At 35.1% G+C, this 6,538-nt stretch overlaps 1 long non-coding RNA gene across 1 annotated transcript; it reads right to left on the bottom strand.

Annotated features, from left to right (window-relative positions):
- Nucleotides 1-3,716: 3,716 nt before the first annotated feature.
- LOC131059743 (uncharacterized) lies at nt 3,717-4,487 on the bottom strand. The gene is made up of 3 exons (XR_009110234.2): nt 4,340-4,487; nt 4,182-4,264; nt 3,717-4,011 (listed from the first exon to the last, which is right to left on the bottom strand). It is a non-coding gene; the product is annotated as an uncharacterized LOC131059743 (long non-coding RNA).
- Nucleotides 4,488-6,538: the final 2,051 nt, after the last annotated feature.

Genomic DNA, 6,538 nt, shown 5'->3' with positions numbered 1-6,538 from the left:
TAGTTTACAAGTTGACTTTGTACAAAGACACAAACTATATTGTAATCAACATTTTGACATCTATCACCATCTAGATATTATTTATGTTGTGTTATGTTTTGTGCAATGTAATCAGCCGGATATGAATATAAAAAACTAAAATCTATTTTCTACAATTCATGTGTTGAAATGTCTATTTTATTTGCCTACAATATCTCTATGCTATGGAGATGCCCTTAAATATATAAAAAAGAAGAAACTAAAAATTATCGTAAAGAAAATTTTATTTCTGAACAAAGTAGAATTAAAAGTTGAAACATGCTCAACAATTTGGCCCTGTCCAAATGGAAATGAAACCAACATCCATTTGTAAATGCAATCTTAGTCACAGCATTGGCCAAATTTCCGGCTTCAGGTTTGGAATTCAGCAGATCTATAAAAATAAATAAAATTAGGAAAAGTTCGCTTGAAATTCGTACGTCAAAATGAACTAGTCTGGTTTGTTTTGTTTTTAATCCCGAGTGAAGCTCTTTGTGCCTGTGCCAATTCCGCCATTGAAGCTGTTTTGTTGTTCATCCCACCGCTATTCCTATGCCGTGAGCCCCTGACCAGCCGCCATTATTCCTGTGTGCAGCCATGGCGCGCCATGTGAGACCCCGCCCAGCCACGATTGTTTCCCTCGCGTTCACAGTGCAATGTTTCCCTCCAATTCGCAGTGCAGTTTTTCGATTCCTTACATTGATGTTTTATTTATTTATTGTTTCCCTTTAATGTGTATGGAAGATTAAATAATTTGAAGTTTTAATTTATCTCTAATCGATTATTAAATTTAAGAAAAAATATGGCAACTTTCTTGGAGTCCCACCCTGCAACAGAGGTCCTTCGTGCTGATTTGGCTGCTCCAAGTCCTCTTTTTCTGCGTGCGTGCTACGCTTTTTCTGTTTTATTTGGTTTTTTTCTTGTGTTCTCCATTCTGGTCTTCATTTATTAATTGCCAAAACCCTCCAACTTGTGTTTTTGTTGCCCTGGCCGCATTTATTTCCAGGCGTCCGACCAGGTTGAGGTGATAACAACATTCAATGGGGGCTGTTGATGTGGATCCGGAGGGAAATAAAGATGGAGTTAATTCAGAAATTTGTGAAAACCTTGATAAAACGAGAGACAATTCACAGAAACCGTCCTACAGAGCCGCCCTTGTTGCAGACGAGACCAAAACAGATTGCCCTCCGTCTATGTGTTTCAATGGAGGATTCGTGGCCGTCGAGTCAATGGAGTCCGAAGGAATGCGAGAACGAAGAGACTATGGACTGGGAAATGGAGGCAATATCTCCCCTCGAGACACTGGAAATGGAGAAGAGGGTAAGGTGCCTTTGCCTGGTCAAAAAGTACTTTCCTTATCTCCCAATGATGATATATTGAAAGCTATTAAGAATGAGCAAAATAGATTGAGAAATGTGGCAGTTTTCTTTGCCTTCCAATTCTTTGCCTTCGAGAAAAAATTTTGATGAATGGATTTCAAATGTGTGGGGAAAGAAGTTAAGAATTTATGTTAATTTCTGTCGGATGATTCAGAAGGGATTGTTTGTGGTAATTTTTAAGAATCACAATATGCAAGATAGAGTGCTCAAGGACAAGCTTCTCTAGCTAGGGCTGCTTCGAATTGACTGGAAATTAGAAACCTTCATTCAAAATTTTGGGGTTTTCTACCGCAGATTTTAAAACCCTTAGGTAATGTTCTTCAAGTTGAAGAATCTTGGGTCACTCTTCCACATTTAAATGCGAGGGTCTTAATTACTTTAGACCCCAATGTGGATTTCCCAAATAAAATCTCTATGACAATTGACAATGAGTCTTTCTTTTGGTATGTGGAACTTTTGGGGAACTTACAAGGCATGTTTTCATTGTAAAAAAATGGTCATTTGAGGTTTGAGTGCCTATCACTCAAAATCCCCCAAAACGGGGTTGTTAATATTCAAAATAATAATGGTATTATCATGAATTCTAAGCCATGCAATAGTGCAAATCTAAACACTAATGATGGCGGTGGCCCCAATGAGAGTAGCTATGTGACCCCTCCAACTTCAAACAATATGTCTCCAATTGATAATTTGCCTGATGGAGATATCTCTAAGTTCAATTTTTCTTTAACTAATCCTCTCTTTGAAGAGGACCTTGTGGTTATTTCGGTCGTAGTTTTTTTGGGGTGGTAGTCATCAATATTTTGTTCGCTGTTTCAATTATGTCCGAGCAAAATTGACATATATTGTAACTATTTTTGTATACTATATTCAATATAAAAAAAAAATTAAGAAAAATATTAAAAACATTAATATCCTCCTTATTTATTTATAAATAAACAAAAGATAAATTTAATGTAAGGAGGATATTTATTTATTGTTTTATAATTTTTATTTATATTAATTTTTTATTAAAAATTAATATCTAGTATATTTAATTGATTATTATTTTAATTTATTTTTAATGTGTTTATAATGATTTCAAATCTATTTTGCAATCTTAAACTATTTCGATAATTTATAATTTATGAGATATATTACTTATATTTAAATAAAAAATTTATATGTCGATTTTTTTTTTTGAATTTTTTACCCTTGCCCAACTTCATCCAAATTTTATGTTTGTCGAACTCGAATTTGAATTTGAACGTGGTGACTTAGAATGCAACTATAACATTTAATTCGGTGCCAATAAATTACCATGTCCCATCTTCAGAGTAGCTAGAAGGCCTAGGGATTAACCTCAAAGATGAAAACATGGATATTCGTCTGGACATGCCTTATATGTCAGATTGACAGCTAACGGTTAACATCAAATCTTTGAAAAAATAGACTCTAGCAAAAAGGAAAACTGTGGGCAATGTTGTTTGTATTTCCTTAGCAACCAGGACTTATCTGTGATTACACCTGAAGCAGGGTATGGGAGGGGACCTAGTTTCATGAAAATGTAGGCCTACGACTATACCTGAATATTGGTTTAGTGACTTCAAAGATGAAATAGAAACAACCCACAAGGTTCCAACATGTATCATAATTTATGGGTTTCTTATGGAATTATATATCAATTATATACACGTGTAGATTCAAACAAGAAATGTTCAAATTGTTGTAGGCACACCACATTTAATCTCAACTCATATTAGGCTACAAGAGAAAAAGTTAAAAATAAAAAATCCAAATGACATTCTTACAAATACCTACTAAGCTACCTACTACAATGATTAGAGTTCACAACAAATAACACCAATCTTTTATTAAAAAAAAACATATATTCATCCAAAACAGGAAAACAGATTCTAGTAACGGAAATTTCACCTATAAACTTGAAATGATGTGATGCTAACATAGCATCAACGATTCAACAACAATCTCCATTCCAACTTACAAGCTATAAATTAACCAAAAAAAAAAGGAACATAGCCATGCCCGGATTTATAATTTTTCAGCAAAATAATAATTCTTGAGAGTTGAAACTAATAAAAAAAATTACCAATGGTTGCTGCCAATATTGAACAATCACAGATATATAAACTTATAGTCAATACTAATTAGTATTCTACTTCAAAATCTTGTGAGAAAATTGGCAGTAATACTCCTTAAGATTTTTACAATGTCTAAAACCCTCTATTATATCTACAAACAATTGTCACTAGTGTCTAGCTTCCACAAGTCCTTAATTATAATGTTGAATCACATTTGATGGTCCTGAACATTCAACTTTCAAACTATTTTTGCATTGTATGAAGAAGCTATTCCATTCAACTTCAAAACTTTTCTCGCACCGTCATTAAAGAAAAAAAATTTATGATGGCTTTGACGAATATTAACCTAACTATGAATGTATCATACCAAATACTTTCTGGAATGAAATAGCAATTGCTAAGCAAAATGCTTACATAAAGATATATACTAAACAAGGTTGTGACATTAAACATAAATAAGATCCATCCCATGCGACAAAAAATGGGTTTGTTTTGGTATGTACAGCCATCAAACCGACCTCAATCTTTCCTGCCTACAAAGATCAAGGTTAAAAACAGAAGAGCAACTCCATTTAGCAAAGTGACAGAGAGGAATACATATCAGACTCGCTAAGCTGGGAGAAATTTTCTCGTATGCCCATAAAAATCAACAACAGGGAAAAACATTTGAGAAACACAAAAATGACATATTTGATGAGCTTACCTTCCAAAAATCACAAAGAAAAAGTGGCTCTTGAAATGTAGGTGACGGATTCCTTCTTTCTGCTTGTTGTCGTTGCCATTGTTCTGTAAAATATATAACCAGATCGGTAAGGAGATTCCATAACAAGATGTTAACTAACAAATATGTACTTAACTCACAGTGTTTGCTAAGGCTCAACGCCACCGATTCCGATTTGAAAACCCTGGTTTGAGCCTCGAGTTAGTGGAGGCGAGGTTAGTCAGAAGATAAAAAGGAGAGCCTAAATTTGACGGTAAACTTTGCCTCTCAAGGAATTTTTTTAATGAATAACCTATCCAAAAATGAAATAATAATAATAATAATATAAACATTAAAGTATATTTTATTATCAATGAAAATAATAATAAATTAAATTCATATATCAAAATAATTTATATATTTTTTTATGAATAGTTGCGTCAAATTTTATTAAATAGTAATTAAAGTACATAAATTCACAATTTAAAAAAGTTTGGGTAGATACAAGATCACAGTTCTATAGTCAAATGAGCAGAGTCTGAAAAGCTTATAACAACATAAAATAAAGTTGCTTAAGCAGCAAGAGCAACTATAATCAAAGGAGGTGGAGGATCTCAATCATTTAGTTTACCCCATACATTAGCCGATTTCAAGATGACGATAGGAAGAGACCACCCTTCATCTTCTATATTTTTATCCTTGTTTTCAATGCAGGTAGGAGAAATCGCCAAAGCTAGTTGAGCAAATCACTTTGAAGTACTGAGATCCAGCAAACCAGAACCACCACCAACCAACAGCCCCACACCCCCAAAAGGCCAGTTAGAAGTGACACCCCTCAAGGGAGGAGGCAAAGCATCACCAAGCACACCAAGACAAGCCACTATGATGACTAGACCGCTAACGAGGAGCTTGGGACTTGGGAGACTAGGAGCAATGAGCTAAAAAACTCTGGCCTTTGCATCAACCACGACAAGGAGCAACTGTGGAAGGCGGAAGGATTTGGAGACACCTTGGCAACAATGCACAAGGCATTACCCCAATGATCAAGCAACTCCTAAAGGTGAACCACCTCTAGGGCCACCTTGCTAGCCTGCACCTAAACATGTAGTAGAACATTTGATAAAATGGTATTTTTAGAATGGAGTGAAACATTTGTATCAATAGAGTAGTGAACAAAAATTGCAGAATTTCTATCTTTCCATATAGAGAAGATATTCACCCTAAAAGCATGTCAAATTTGAGTATACTTGAAGGGAATGTGAGGCCAGTCCCAAAAAGTGTCATATGCCAGGAGAAAGACTCTGGGTAAAAATAACGAAAAAAATTATGAATCCAACTACATAGTTGTTAGACTTTGTGACAAAACCATAAAAAGGTGTTTGAATGACTATGGTTGCCCAAAGAGTCCTAAATATCCATATGCTTGAGACAAGACCCCACAAGTAAGCCTTGAAAGAGAATACACTGAGAAAGGCTTAGGTTCAATAGCAATTGACTAGATATTGTGAAATTTGCATTGCCAAACCAAGAGTGGCAACTATAAATGCCATCTCAAATTTAATGGGCACCATGGGAAAATATTCCACTATGGTTTGGAAGAATGGACTGTAATCTTGTGAAGCATATCCAATGGGAGAATCATCTTGATGGCATCATTAATCTCTTGGTCTGACCAAGAGAAATGTAACCGAGCAGTCAAATCATCCCATGAGAAGAGACTCGTGATAGTTCTAAAAAATAAATCTTGAGGAGTGTGAATGTCCTCGTGAAAACTCAAAAATTTAACCCAAGGCAATCGTTCCAAAGGGAGCCCTTGATAGTAAATGAAGGGAGACCACCAAAGGTTCTAGTTGAAGGAGAGCCCCTCCCTAAAACTAGAACCAACCCAACAAATCCAAGTCTCAACAACTTCCCAAGCACGCCAAATGCTTTTGGCCACAAAAGTACCATCGATATGCATAACATAAGAAGGGTAAGAAAACCAATCCTCTTCCAAGTACGTCAATCGAGAAAAATGTCAAAAGAAATACAATGTTAGAGAAGAATATTCCATGCCTTATTTCCAAAAATAGCATGGATGATCCATTTGACATGGAGATCCAAACATTGATAATTAATAGAAAGAAGCCCAAGCCCACCAAACTCATTGGAAACCCTAATGGTCATCAAAAGAAGCCCATAGAAAATCACTAAGAAGTTTCTCAAGCTTTAAATAAGATTCCTTGGAAGGCACCCAACAAGAGGAGTAATAAACATGAGTAGCCACAAGAATTTTAGAGTAAACTTGAAATTTTTCAACAAGAGAGAGCAACTTAGTAACCCAATATGATATCTTCCTCAATTTTGATGAGAATCATGTT

The sequence above is a fragment of the Cryptomeria japonica genome, chromosome 3, assembly GCF_030272615.1.
Source record: "Cryptomeria japonica chromosome 3, Sugi_1.0, whole genome shotgun sequence".
Taxonomy (NCBI): domain Eukaryota; kingdom Viridiplantae; phylum Streptophyta; class Pinopsida; order Cupressales; family Cupressaceae; genus Cryptomeria; species Cryptomeria japonica.
This window is presented reverse-complemented; position numbering and strand designations above follow the sequence as displayed.